Genomic DNA, 14,661 nt, shown 5'->3' on the forward strand with positions numbered 1-14,661 from the left:
TTTTTCTGCTTCCAGAAGCCAAGATAATAAAGTAAGAAATAAGTCACTTTCACTCTCTTCTGAAAGCCCAGAAAAATCACCCGAAGAAAAATCCTGGAACAGCTGAGCCAGCAGAAAAATGGCTTGCACCACCAGTCTTGTAGCACAGGAAACTTGGGGGATTAATTTGAAAGATCCCTCTCACTCTGGGGGAGGGGGAGCAGTACAGGATAGGAGTTGTCCCAGCAAGACAGAAGCAACCCCCACCTCAACATACCATAGGGAGATCCTAAGCCCCATGGTGGTAGAGCAAGAAAGTGCCAACACCAGTACCCCCTGAGTGCCTCAATGCAGGCAAGAGAACCAGGAGACACCAGCTGGGAAAACCACCACATGTGACAGTGTTTTCCAGCAGCCAAATCTCCCAGTGCCTCAGAACAATTCTGAGAAGCACAACTCCAGGAGGCAAAGCTCCAGGCTAACAGATATCCACCAGCAGTCAAACATATAAGTGGCAAGGACTGGATAAGCAGGTGTGCCTCAGGGGCAAGACTCCCAACCCCCACTCCAAGATCTCCAGTGTTGCTGATCCCAGCCCAGCACCAGGTAAGCTTCCAGAACCCTATAACCTCCAACTACCAGCACCTGAGGCCCTACCATAAAAAGCCAGTGACCAATTCCTGGGCTTCCAGTTCAAGAAGTTTGGGTTAGTACTCCCTACACTACAGCAGGAGAGTGAAATTTTTTTTTAAGTCAGGAACTTACTTACAGAAACTTAATTGGAAATGTCCCTCTCACTCTGGGGGAGGGGGAGCAGTACGGGATAGGAGGTGTACCAGGAAGCCAGAAGCAAGCCCCACCTCAGCATACCTGTAGGTAAACACCATGAGCAAAAAGCAGAAATGGACAATGATTATAGATCCTCATTGTGGGGACAGGGAAGATCAAGGGACAAATTCAGAAGAGGACAGCATTGTCAATATACACATATCCAAAACCTCAAAGGGGAATATGAAGTAGTCTCAAGCCCAAAAAGCCTTCTTGGAAGTGCTCAAGAAGAATTTAAAAGTCAAATAAGAGCAGTAGAAAAAATGGTAGAAGAAATAAGAGATAAGTAAGAGAGAGTCAATAATTTGGAAAAGGAAGGAAAAAAAATTAACTGTAGAGAACAAGTCCTTAAAAATACAATTGGCCAGATGAAAAATAGTACACTGAAGAAAACAACACCTTAAAAAGTAGAATTGGTCAAAAGTAAAAAGAGGCACAAAAACTCACTAAAGAGAAGTTCTTGAAAAGTAAAATGGGCCAACTGGAAAAAGAGATACACATTCTAATAGAAGAAAACAATTCCCTTGAATGAAGTTATTGGTCATTTCTATAATTTGTTGTTTGATCCCTTTGTTCTTTAAGATTAGATTATTTAGTTTCCAATTAACTTTTAGTCTATCTTTCCATGACCCTTTATTGTATTTTTTACTGCATCATGATTGAAAAGGATGCATTTAATCTTTCTGCCTTTCTGCATTAGATCGTGAAGTTTTTATACCTTAGCAGGTGGTCAATTTTTGCCATGTATGCCCAAGAAAAAGTATATCCTTTTCTGTCCCCATTCAGTTTTCCCCAGAGGTCTATCATACATAACTTTTCTAATATTCTATTCATCTCCTTCTTTCTTATGTATTTTGTGGTTAGATTTAACTGGTTCTGAAAGGCAGAGGTTCAGGTCCCCCACTAACACAGGTTTGATGTCTATATCTTCCTTAAATTTTCCTTTAAGAATTTGGATGCTCTACCATTTGGTGCATATATGTTTAGTAATGATATTACTTCATTATCTATGGAGCCTTTTAGCAGGATGCAGTTTCCTTCTTTATCTCTTTTAATTAGATCTATTTTTGTTTTGCTTTGTCTGAGATAAGAATTGCTATCCCTGATTTTTTTTATTTCAGCTAAAGCATATTATATTCTGCTCCAGCCTTTGACTATGTGTATCCCTCTGCTTCAAATATGTTTCTTATAAACAACATATTGTAGGATTATGTATGTATGTATGCTTGTATGTATGAATAATTAATTCACTCTGATATCTGCTTCCATTCATATTCACTGTGTCTTCCTCTCCATCTGATCCCCCCCTTTATGCTTTTTTCTCTTTCTCCCTTTCCCTGTTCACTAGAGTTTTGTTTTCAACCACTGCTTCCCCCAATTTTCCCTTCTTTCTCTATTAGCCCCTCCCTTTTCTTCTTTACCCTTTCTACTTCTTTCCTACCTTCTATTCACCTTAGATTTCTATACCTCACTGATTATGTTATTACCTCTTCAAATCAAATCTAATGAGAGTAAGGTTCAAACCAGGCTCCTCTCCTTCCCTTCTTTCCCTCTACTGTATTACATTTTTGTGCCTCTTCATGTGATATAATTTTCCCTTGTGTGACTCCTCCTTTCCTCTTCTCCCAGTACAATCCTTTTTCACCACTTAATTAGATTTTTTACCATCACATAAAAGTCAACTTATACCCATGCCCTCTGTCTAAGTATACCCCTTTTAAATGGAGTAATAACATTACAATTCTCAAGAGTTACAAGTGTCACCTTCCCTTGTAGGGATGTAAACAGTTTGCTCTTGTTACTAAATGTTGTTGTTTTCTTTCCTGCTTATCTTTTTATGCTTTCTTGAGTCTTGTATTTGAAGGTCAAGTTTTCTGTAGACCTCTGCTCTTTTCATCAGGAAGGTTTGGAAGTTACCTATTTCATTTAATGTCCACCTGTTCCTCTGAAAGACTATGCTCAGTTTCATTGGGTAGTCAATCCAAGCTTCTTTGCCTTATAGAATATTGTGTTTCATGCCCTCTGATCTTTTAATGTAGAAACTGCAAGGTCCTGCATAATTGTGGTTACATGATATTTACATTGTATCTTTCTTGCTGCTTGCAATATTTTCTCTTTGATCTTGTAATTTTGGAATTTGGCTGCAATATTCCTTGGTGTTTTCAATTTAGGTTTTCTTTCAAGAGGTGGTCAGTGGATTTTTTTGATGACTAGCTTACCCTCTGGTTCTAGGAACTCAGGGCAGTTTTCTTTGATGGTTTCTTATAGGATCTTGTCCAGGCTCTTTTTTTCATCGTGGTTTTCGGGCAGACCAATAATTTTTAAATTGTCTCTCCTGGATCTATTTTCCAGGTCAATTGTTTTCCCAATGAAGTATTTTACATTTTTTTGTATTTTTTCATCCTCTTGTCTCTTTTTGACTGATTCTTACTCTCTCATAGAGTCATTAACTTCCACTTGCCCCATTCTGATTTTTAAGGAGTTCTCTTCAGTGAGTTTTTGTGTCTCCTTTTTCAATTTTCCTTGTTAAGGACTTGTTTCTATACTAATTTTTTTGTCTTTCTTCCAAGCTATTCACTCTCTCTTGCATACTTCTCATTTGTTTTCCATTTTTTCTTTTACCTCTCATACTTGACTTTTAAAATCCTTCCTGAGCTCTTCCAAGAAGACTTTTTGGGGGTCAGACCAGTTCATATTCCCCTTTGAGGTTTTAGATCTGGGTATATTGATAATGTGGTCTTCTTCTGAATTTTTGCCTTGAATAAAATAAGACAGATTAAAAATTAATGGAAAACTAAATAATCTAATCCAGAAGAATGAGTGGGTTAACTAAAAAAAAAAAATAGAAACAATCGATGACTTCATCCAAAAGAATGACAACAATGAGACAACATACCAAATCTTATGGGATGCAGCAAAAGTGGTTTTTAGGGGAAGTTTTATATCTCTAAATGCTAACATGAATAAAATAGAGAAAGAAGAGATCAATGAATTGGGCATGCTACTAAAAAGGCTAGCAAAAGCACAAATTAAAAATCCCAAATTAAATACCAATTTAGATATTATGAAAACCAAAGAAGAGATTAATAAAATTGAAATTAAGAAAACTATTGAACTAATAAGTGAAATTAAGAGCATGTTTTATGAATAAATTAATAAAATAGATAAAACTTTGGTTAACTTGATTTTTAAAAAAGGAAGAAGAAAACCAAATTGCCAATATCAAAAATGAAAAGAGTGAATTCACCACCAATGAAGACAATAATTAGAAGCTCTTTTACTCAACTGTATGCCAATAAATTTGACAATCTTAGTGAAATGGATGAATATTTACAAAAATACAAATTGCCCAGATGAACAAGAGAGGAAATAAAATATTTAAATAACCCCATTTCAGAAAAATCAATTGAACAAGTTATCAATAAACTCCCTAAGAACAAATCTCCAGGGCCAGATGGATTTACAAGTGAGTTCTCTCAAACATTTAAAGAACAACTAATTCTAATACTATATAAACTATTTGAAAATAGTTTATTCACTCTTATATCTGCTTCCATTTGATGGAAACAAGCAGTCCTACCAAATTCTAATTATGGTACAAATATGGTGCTGATACATAAACTGTGAAGAGCCAAAACAGAGAAAGAAAATTATAGACCAATTCTCCTAATGAATATAGATGGAAAAATTTTAAATAAAATATTAGCAAAGATATTATAGCAACTTATCTCTGGAATAATAAACTATGACCAGGTAGATTTTATACCAGGAGGCAGGGCTGGTACAATATTAGGAAAATTATCACCAAAATTGACCACATAAACAACAAAACTACCAGAAATCTCAATAGATGCAGAAAAAGTTTTTTGATAAAATACAACACCCATTCCTATTAAAAACACAATAGAGCCTAGGAATAAATGCAATCTTCCTTAAAATGATAGGTAGCATCTATCAAAAACCATCAGCAAGCATTATACATAATGGAGACAAGCTAGGAGCATTTTCAGTAAGATCAGGAGTGAAATATGGATGTCCGTTATAACCACTGTTTTTCAATATTGTACTAGAAATGTTAACTTTAGCAATAATAGAAGAAAAAGAAATTTAAGGAATTATAATAGTCCAAGAAGAAATAAAGCCATCACTCTTTGAAGTTGATATGATGTTATGCTTAGAGAATCCTAGAGATCAAGTAAATCAAGTAAAAATCAAGTAAAAAAATATTTGAAATAATAAATAACTTTAGTAAAGTTACAAGATATAAAATCAACCCACATAAATCATTGGCATTTCCATATATTAATATCAAAGTACAACAGAAAGAGATAGAAAGAAAAATTCCATTTAAAGTTACTATAGACATAAAATTTGGGGGAGTCTCCCTGTGGAAAAAAAAATCAGGAACTATATGAACACAATTACAAAACATTTTTCACACAAATAAAGTCATCTAAATAACTGGAAAAATATTAGCTGCTCGTGAATAGGCCCTGCTAATATAATGACAATTACAATTCTATTTAAATTAATGTGCTTATTCAGTGCCAATCACACTACCAAAAAATATGTTATAGAGCTAGAAAAAACAGTAACAAAATTCATCTGAAAGAACAAAAGAACAAAAGAAATGCCAGGGAAGGTGGCTTAGCTGTACCAGATTTTAAATTGTATTATAAAGCAGCAATCATCAAAACTACTTGGTACTGGCTAAGAAATAGAGTGGTGGATCAGTGGAACAGGTTACATATGCAAGAAACAACAGTCAATGATTATAATAATCTACTATCTTATAAATCCAAAGACTCCAGCTTCTGGGATAAGAACTCACTATTTAATAAAAACTGTTAGGAAAAACCTGGAGAATAGTATGGCAGAAACTAGGCAGATCAACATCTTACACCCTATACCAAGATAAAGTCAAAATGGGTGCATGATTAAATATAAAGACTGATACAATAAACAAACTAAGAGAGTAAGGAATAGCTTATCTATCAGATCTATGGAGAAGGGAAGAATTTATGACCAAACAAGAGATAGAGAACATCATGAAATGCAAAATCAATGATTTTGATTATATCAAATTGAAAAGTTTTTGCACAAACAAAGCCAATGCAACCAAGATTAGGAGGGAAGCAAAAAATTTGAGAAACAATTTTTACAGTCAGTGCCTGTGATAAAGACCTCATTTCTAAAAGATACAGAGAACTGAGTCGAATTTATGAGAATACAAATTATTCCCCAATTGATAGTCAAAGGATATGAACAAACAATTTTCAAATGAAGAAATTAAAGCTTGTTTAGTCATATGAAAAATGTTCTAAATCAATATTGATTAGAGAAATGCAAATAAATACAACTTTAAGGTACCACCTCACAGCTGTCAGAATGGCTAACATGGCAAAACAGGAAAATGGTAAATGTTGGAGAAGATGTGGGAAACTTGGAACACTAATGCATTGTTGGTGGAGTTGTGAACTAATCCAAACATTCTGTGGGGCAATTTGGAGCTATGTCCAAAGGACTAAAAAAAATAATTATGTGTACCCTTTGACTCAGCATTACCATTTCTAGAACTGTATCCAAAAATGTTCATAAAAATGGGAAAAGGACGCACATGCACAAAAATATTTATAGGAGCTCTTTTAGTGGTGGTTGGGTACTGGAATTTGAGGGGATGCCCATCAATTGAGGAATGGTTGAACAAGTTGTGGTAAATGAATGTAATGGAGTACTATTGTTCTATAAGAAATGATGAGCAGGCAGACTTCAGAAAAATCTGGAAAGACTTATATGAACTGATGCTGAGTGAAATGAGCAGAACCGGGAGAGCATTGTACATATTAACAGTCACATTGTGTGATGATTGACTTTGATTGACTTAGGTGTTCTCAACAATGCAAGGATCTAAGACAACTTAAAAAGCCTCATGATGAAAAATGCTTTCCATATCCAGAGAAAAACTACATAGTCTGAATGGAGATGGAAGCATATTATTTGTTCTCCTTTTCTTTTATTGTTTTGTTTTGTTTCTTCTTTCTCATGGTTTCCACCAGTAGTTCTAATTCTTCTTTACATCATGACTAATGTGAAAATATGCTTAATATAAATGTATAAGTAGAGCCTTTATCACATTGCATGCCATCTTGGGGAGGAGGTAGGAGATGGAAGGGAGAAAATTTAAAAATCACAATTTTATGGAAGTGAATGTTGAAAACTAAAAATAAATTATTAGAAAATAGCAACAACAACACATTTTTTACTTTTGCCAGCCTTCTATTATATTAAAGACCTTAATGTATTCTACAAGTCAAATAACAAAAGTTCAGATCTGTAGAGGTTAGTAGGACCCTCTTACTCTAAAATATAAGAAAATACCTATGCCTTAAGATTAAACATCAAAACCTGACTTTAGTGAAAAAAAGTGTAGAGATTCTTTGGAAATTAAAATTGTTATTGAGTTGTTTCAATAGTATTCAACTCTTCTTTACCTCATTTTGGCAGTTTTCATGGTAAAGATATTGGAGTGGTTTGTCATTTCCTTCTCCAACTTATTTGACAGAAGAAAAAATTGATGCAAACAGGGTCACATGTCTTACCCTGTGTCACACAGCTAGTAAGTCCCTGAGGGTGGGTTTGAACTCACAAAGATGTCTTCCACATGGCAAGCCCAGTGCTTTATCCATGAATTACCTAACTTCCCCTTTATAAATTAAGATTAGGACATTTAAAAGCTAATGACTAATCTGGGGGCTAACAGGTGGAGAAGCTGGCAAAAGGATATGGTCTGTCACCTTACTCCCATTCTAATAGTAGAAAAGGGACAAACAAATACCTGCAGGGTCAGATTTAATAAGCTGAAAATAGAGGCATAAAAATTGCTGACATTTATATACTGCTAAAGGTTTGCAATGGTAATAGTCAAATCTGGGTGAGATAGCATAGAATTAACAACAGATGATACTGCTAAGTACCTTTTAGTCATTGCATTTTGAAAGCTCAGATCTGTAGCTTCACTTTAATAGTTACAAAGGAAGTGATATTTCAATCATCAAGGAATGAAAGATGGCAGAGTAAGAAGTAAGTCACTCTCACTCTCCTTTATTAATCTCTGAAAGCCCAGAAAATACCACCCCAGAAAAAATCCCAGAACAGATGAATAAGCAGAAAGATGGGGTTCAGCAATCTGGTAGCCCAGGAAGCTTGAAGGATTAATGGGAAAGGCCCCTCTTGCCCTGGGGGAGGGGGAGCAGTACAGAAAGGGAGGCATCCCAGCAAACTAGTGGAAAGCCCCACCTCATCATACCAGGGGGATATCCTGAACGCCAGGTGGTGGAGTAGGCAAGCACCAACACCAGAATCCCTGAGTACCTCAGTATGGGCAGGGGAATCAGTGGAAACTGACTCAGAAAACCACCATGTACTATGATTTTCTGCAGCAGCCGAAGTCTCCCAGTGCCTCAGCAAAACTCTGGGAAGTGTAGCTCCAAAGGGGAAAGCCCCTGGTGGGGAAACATCCCACAACAGCAAAACATCCATCTGAAAGGAGCTGAAGAAAGTGAATGGAAAGGTCTGGGTGAGCAGGCAACCTCCAGGGGCAAGACTACCTAATCCTACCCCTAGAGTTCCAATGTTGCTGATTCCAGTCCAATACCAGGTAAGCTGCCAGAACTGCCACATTGGAGGCCCCAGCACACAAAGTCAGTGACCAAGCCTCAGGCTTCCAGCACAAGAAGCTTGGGTCGGTGCCCCCTCCTCTCCAGCAGGAGAGTTCAATCTTTTAAAGGCCAGGAAATAAGGAAACACCATGAGCAAAAAGAAACATAGGATAGAATCATAATATGGAAACAGTGAAGATCAAGGCAGAAATTCTGAAGAGGACAACATTTTCAACAAACCCACATCTGGAACCTGAAAAGGGAGTATGAACTGGTCTGAAGCCCAAAAAGCCTTCTTGGAAGAGGTCAAGAAGGATTTTAAAAGTAAAATAAGAGAGGTAGAAGAAAAATTGGGAAAAGAAACGAGAGGTATGCAAGAGAGAGTCAATAGCTTGGAAAAGAAAGGACAAAAATGAACTGAAGAAAACAACTTCAAATGAAATCTTTCATACAAATGAAAGATAAATGAATAATAGTAACAATAATATGAGTGCCAAATGAGGGACACAGTCAGTTATTATCAAGTGTCTACTATTTGCTAAGGGATAAAAAGAAAGGGAAAATGTGTGCATATATATATATATATATAAATATATATCACATATGTGTCTGTGTACATACACACACACACACACACACACACACACTACTTATGTGACCTAGAAGAAGTAACTTGACCTCCCTACCTGGAACCAGTTTTCTTGACTAAATGTGTAGTACAGACATAGATTAAATAGATTTCTCTTTCTCTGTTTCTCTGTCTCTCTTCTCTCTCTGTCTCTCTCTCTCTCTGTGTCTCTGTCTGTCTGTCTCTCTCTCCATATAATATATAATATATATGCACATACATACATACATATATGCATACACTTGCATAATATATGTATATCTTATATATGTATATAAATATGTTATATATGTGCATGCATATATGCATATGTGTAAAATGGAAGTCAGAACCAGAATTTAGCAATAAACCTACAATATAGAATTTGTAACTTACCATTGTGATTGGGAAGCAAAGATCGCTTCTCCTTTAAAATGTCATTTAGATTCATATTTTATTTAGTATAGGCCTGACCCTCTTCTTGAGACATAAAAGACTTTCCCAAATACTGAAAGATATTGTTGTGGTGGTAGTGTTAATAGCCTTGATGAGTATGTCATTTTAATGGCAAATGGATAATTTAAATATTATGTTGTTATAAGTTTCACTTTAAAAATAAAAACAAAACAAAAAAGCTGTTCTTTTGTGTGTGCTAACACATGGAAGCCTAGAGACAAATTATGTCTTCTCTGGAAGGAAGGTTTTACATTTATATGCTAGAAAAACATGCCACTACTTTAAAAAAATCCTTAAGCAGAATAACAAAATTCTGTTGTCTTCTGGGGCTAAAAGGTGAGAATGAATACACAAATGTCCCCCTTGCATTCCTCATTCTTCTTTTAGAACATTGCTTCTTATATATTACAGGTTTACTTTTGAATAGCAACAATCAAGTTCAATCATTGACATGTCATTGCTGTTAGCCTAGTGGGCTTTAGTGGACTTGTCTTAATTATATATTCATTTTAAAAAATAAATATTTAACATCAATAACAAATCTCGTTTTGAAGAACCAGAGTCAGGGTTGAGGGTGGGGGAGTCTTGTATATATCTGAATGTAATTTTTTTCCAGTTAATTATTTTATGTTTTATTCTAAAATAAGATAATGTTATATGTTCTATATAACTATTCAGATGATTATTTTCCAATGGACGTGAAAGCCCTACATGTCTAATATCCAGCAGAGGAACAAATTTGTCACTAAATCTATATTAAAGATAAATGAATTTGTCATAATTAATGAATTAACAATGTCTTTCCACAGCCACAACTAACTAAATATATCCTGTGTGCTAGTTCAAATAAATATAAATTATTTTATAGCTCTTAGAATCCAATGCTATGTTGGATATTTTGGAGATACAATTTCAAGGAACACATCTTTCCCATAAAAATTGTAGTAATGTTCTCAAATGTGGTTTATAAAGGTTTAATGAGCTTCCATATGAGTTAAAACTATAACTTATATATCCAGGATAGGAAAACCATTTTGAAATCATTAGATCTATCAAAAATGCTGATCCAAGAACATTTAGATACTTATATACTTCATTTCATCTGCAAAAAACTACTAATACCTCTCACTTTCTTTTTCTGTAAAATGTACATCCATTCACTAAGGCTTTTACACTTAAGACCTTCATATTATATTTCATTCTTTCTTCTCCCTTACCTTACACGTAATTAATTTTTCAAGGCCTATAGATATTTTGAAATATTTGAAATATCTCTCTCATCTATCCCCCTTCTTTCTACTCTCAATGTTGCCAATCTAGTAAGGCCCTTATCATCTTTATTATCCTACTTGGACTATTATGGTAGCCTCCTAATAGGTTGTTGTTGAGTTGTTCAGTCATGTCTAACTGTTCCTGACACTATGGACCCTAGCATGACAATACTGTCCATGAGATTTTCGTGGTAAAGATAATGGAGTGATTTGCCATTTCCTTTTCCAGTGGATTAAGAGAAACAGAAGTTAAGTGACTTGCCCAGGGTCACACAATGAGTAAGAATCTATGGCTGAATTTGAAATTGGTTCTTCCCATTTGTCTGCCTCTTAATTGGTATCCATCTCTTAACTCTTACCTTCTTATAAACATAGATCATATGTTCATAAAGATAGAGGAAGAAGGAACCTAGAAGCCACCGAATCTATCATTTGAATTGTACAGATTAAGAAATGAAGGCTTGGAGAGGCTTATAATGTATGAAGCAGGGTATGAACTCGTCTTCCTGACTCTAAGTCCAGCCCTCTATCCATTGTACCACTCAGATGGCCCTATATCTTCCACACTGATGCTAGATTTAAAAAAAATAAATTCATTTTTTAAAATTAATAAACATGTAAGTTTTTTATCATCTCCTACCTACTTTCCCACATGTAATTAAACAAAACAAAACAAAACAAAAAGAAGAAAAAAGGAAAGAAAGAGAAAGAAAAGAAAATCATAGTTATATATATATACATAGAGTTAGGCAAAGCTAATTTATGCATTCACTATGTCTAAAATACTTCCTCTTTCTTCTAAATAAGATAATATTTGTAAAGAGCTTTGGAAATCTTAAAGTGCTATATAAACTGCAACATTGTTTTATGATTTTTATTATCATTAATCTTGAGCTCATTGTTCATTATGTCACTATAAAGAAGTAGTGTGGGGTCCTTATTGGGGAAAACCATAAAATACAGTCATAAGCAAAAAACCATAAAAACTTAAACTCTGTGAAAGATGGAAGCCCAAACATGGTGACCTGTTTAGGATCATAACTTAGATACTAAACTATATTTTAGACATTGAGTCATAACCTAGGATACTATGACCCATGAAAGCTATAACATGAATATTGTGACCTATATGTGACCAGTAAATGATTGATACACAAGCCTATGTTTGGCTATAACATTGGTTTGACTCCCAAACTAATTACTAAGCAGAAAACCAAAAATATTCACCAGTCAGTACTAAAGAACTTTCTAGTTATTCCTGCCTTTGTTTGTTTTCTATAATCGCAATGGGAATTTGGGAGGTTCTTTGCAGGGATCCACTGAATTGTCTGGTACCACTCCAGAATGAAGATTGCCCCTGTTTTGTAAATATTCATAATGATTGATTAAACTAATATTTATAATCAATCTGGAGCTCTGTGGCCTCTTCCTTTGGTATCAAAAGAACACCCAACAGTTATGGGGAAGTTACAGGATTCCCCAGCCAGGAAAATTCTGGACCTTACAGGTAGATAGCACATTTCATCTTTAGTCTTCTGCAATTATGTTTAGTCATTACATTGCTTGAAATTCTCAAATCATCAATCAATCAATAAGCATTAGTTAAGTGCCTACTATATTTCAGGCATTGTGCTGAGTTTGAAAATATAATAAAAGGCAAAAGACAGTACTTGGTCTCAAGATGTTTACAGTCTAATGGGGAGACAACATGCAAAGAATACAAAAAGCAAGCCAGATATAGGATGAATAAGAAATTATTAAAAGAAGGAAGGCACTGGTAGTAAGAAAGATTAGAAAAGGCTTTCAGTAAAAGGGAGGTTTATATGAGACTTAAAGGAAGTCAAAGAAACCAAAGTTGGGGAAGGAGGTAGAGTATTCTAATGAGTGAAGGATAGCCAGAGAGAATGCCTGGGGCTCAGAGGTAGAGTGTCTTCTTCTATTATTATAGTTGAGGGAGACATGGTACCACTGCAAGCGGGCATGAAATCAGAGGGTGACTGACATCAGACTGTGAGTGTGAGTGGATCCAGAACATCTAGGTTCTATAGAAAATGGAGGGGAATTTAAGAATTCATCTTTTGTCTGGACTATTATAATAGTCTCTCTCTCTCTCTCTCTCTTCCCCTACTAAGTAAATTAATTTGTTTATTCATTGACATCAAGCAAATGACCAAAGAATTATTTTATAGAACTAAAAATGATAAAATTTTTTGAAAGAAACAAAAGCCAAGAGTCCAAACAAACAAACAAAAAATTCCCAGCAACCTCTTTGCTTCTTATCCTCATTAGAAAATATTTGGGGGCAGGGCAGCTGACTTGTGGTGAAGAAGGAGTGGAAGAAGGTTTGGGAGCTGTTGAGACCTAACATTGTTGGCATCGCCATGACCAGCCAATCTCAGGGTATCCAGCAGCTGCTAGAGGTGGAGAAGCACGCCGCCCAGTAGGTTTCTGAAGCCTGCAAAGAAAAGAACCAGATAGCTATGGAAGTTGCAGCTCTGAAATAGAAAAGGAAACCTTGGAGAAGATATCTGTCCTCCAGAACCACTTCCAGAAGAACAGAGAGGAAGTCCTGGAAAACCTGTTGGCTTTTGTGTGTGACATCCATCCAGAAATCCATGAAAACTACTGCAAAAATGGATACAATTAAAATAATAAGCTCATATTTGATAGCTAGGTTGGCAATTCAGTTGCCCTACTGTATGATACTTTAATCTTTTTGGAGTCTAGAGAATCTAGCTTCATACAGACTGAAAGCTCATCCTAAGAGTGAATATTCTTATCTGTTATTTCATACTAACTCATTTAATGAGTCCAGCTTTTTTGGTAAGCTGGAGAATGCTACACTGTTTCCTAAATGGTTTTAGTGCTGAAGAAAATTCTTAAAGAAAGGAGTTAACAATTGTATACAATTCCTTGTAGCATTCTCAAGGGCTTCATTATAATAAATATCAATGAACCATTGGGAAGTAATGGGCATCCTTAAAATAGCCCTATCTGGATGGATTTTAGCATAATGATGTTTCTGACATAGCCATTTAGGATCCTTGGAGTTACTCTTAATGGAACAGAACCAGGTGCTTATGAATACCATGTTACTTTTAGGAGGAGAGGGGGGATGGTCCCTTCAAAGTAAAGACTTAAACAAAAGTGTTCCTTAGCTTGCGTCATTTCCTTTGGCTCAAGCTCTTTTAGACAAATAGTCCAAAAAGCCAGTTGCTCTAGAAGTTGCTTTAGAAGTTAATAGTCCCCAAAGCCTTTAGAAAATGTACATTGTGGGCGCTGTAGGGGGAAAAGGAGATATTTATCCTAACATTAAGTAGCACATGTTAATCTATTGACCTGTTCTCAGGGGTCCCCCACATTACTGACTTTTGATGTCTTACTTAACTTGCAAAGAGGTTTCTACTGTCTTAGATGTTTAAAGCTGAACAGCCTCATGCCATCTACAGGCATGGAAGTGTATTACGTACAAATCACTGAAGTCAGTCCAATATTTATTGAACTATCTACTCTATGCTCAGCATTGCATTGGGTACAGTGAGGCAAAAGAAGATACCAGCCAATACTCAAGTAAGTCTTAGACTACACTTTTGCTGTTGCTAAGCTTTTTCATTGAGGGATAATGTACTGAAATCATTGGGTTTTTTTTTAAGGAAAACCTCATTTCAGTGCTGAGCCATCCTTGTCCTGCTAGGGGAAGGCTATTACATTAGACGCATCTTCTATTACATTAGTATCATCTTCATAAATCTCAGGGGTTTTAGAAATGTCACTGGTGCAACTTTAAACTTGGGACCTCTGAGTTTATAACTTGAAAACTTTAGATCTGCCCTTAGCATTTATTTTCCAGTTCCCCTGGAGA

At 35.5% G+C, this 14,661-nt stretch overlaps 1 pseudogene; it reads left to right on the plus strand.

The window, feature by feature from the left end:
• Nucleotides 1-13,180: 13,180 nt before the first annotated feature.
• LOC114046560 lies at nucleotides 13,181-13,446 on the plus strand (annotated as a pseudogene).
• The last annotated feature ends 1,215 nt before the right edge of the window (nucleotides 13,447-14,661 follow it).

The sequence above is a fragment of the Vombatus ursinus genome, unplaced genomic scaffold (genome assembly GCF_900497805.2).
Source record: "Vombatus ursinus unplaced genomic scaffold, bare-nosed wombat genome assembly UNPS02014784.1, whole genome shotgun sequence".
Lineage (NCBI taxonomy): Eukaryota > Metazoa > Chordata > Mammalia > Diprotodontia > Vombatidae > Vombatus > Vombatus ursinus.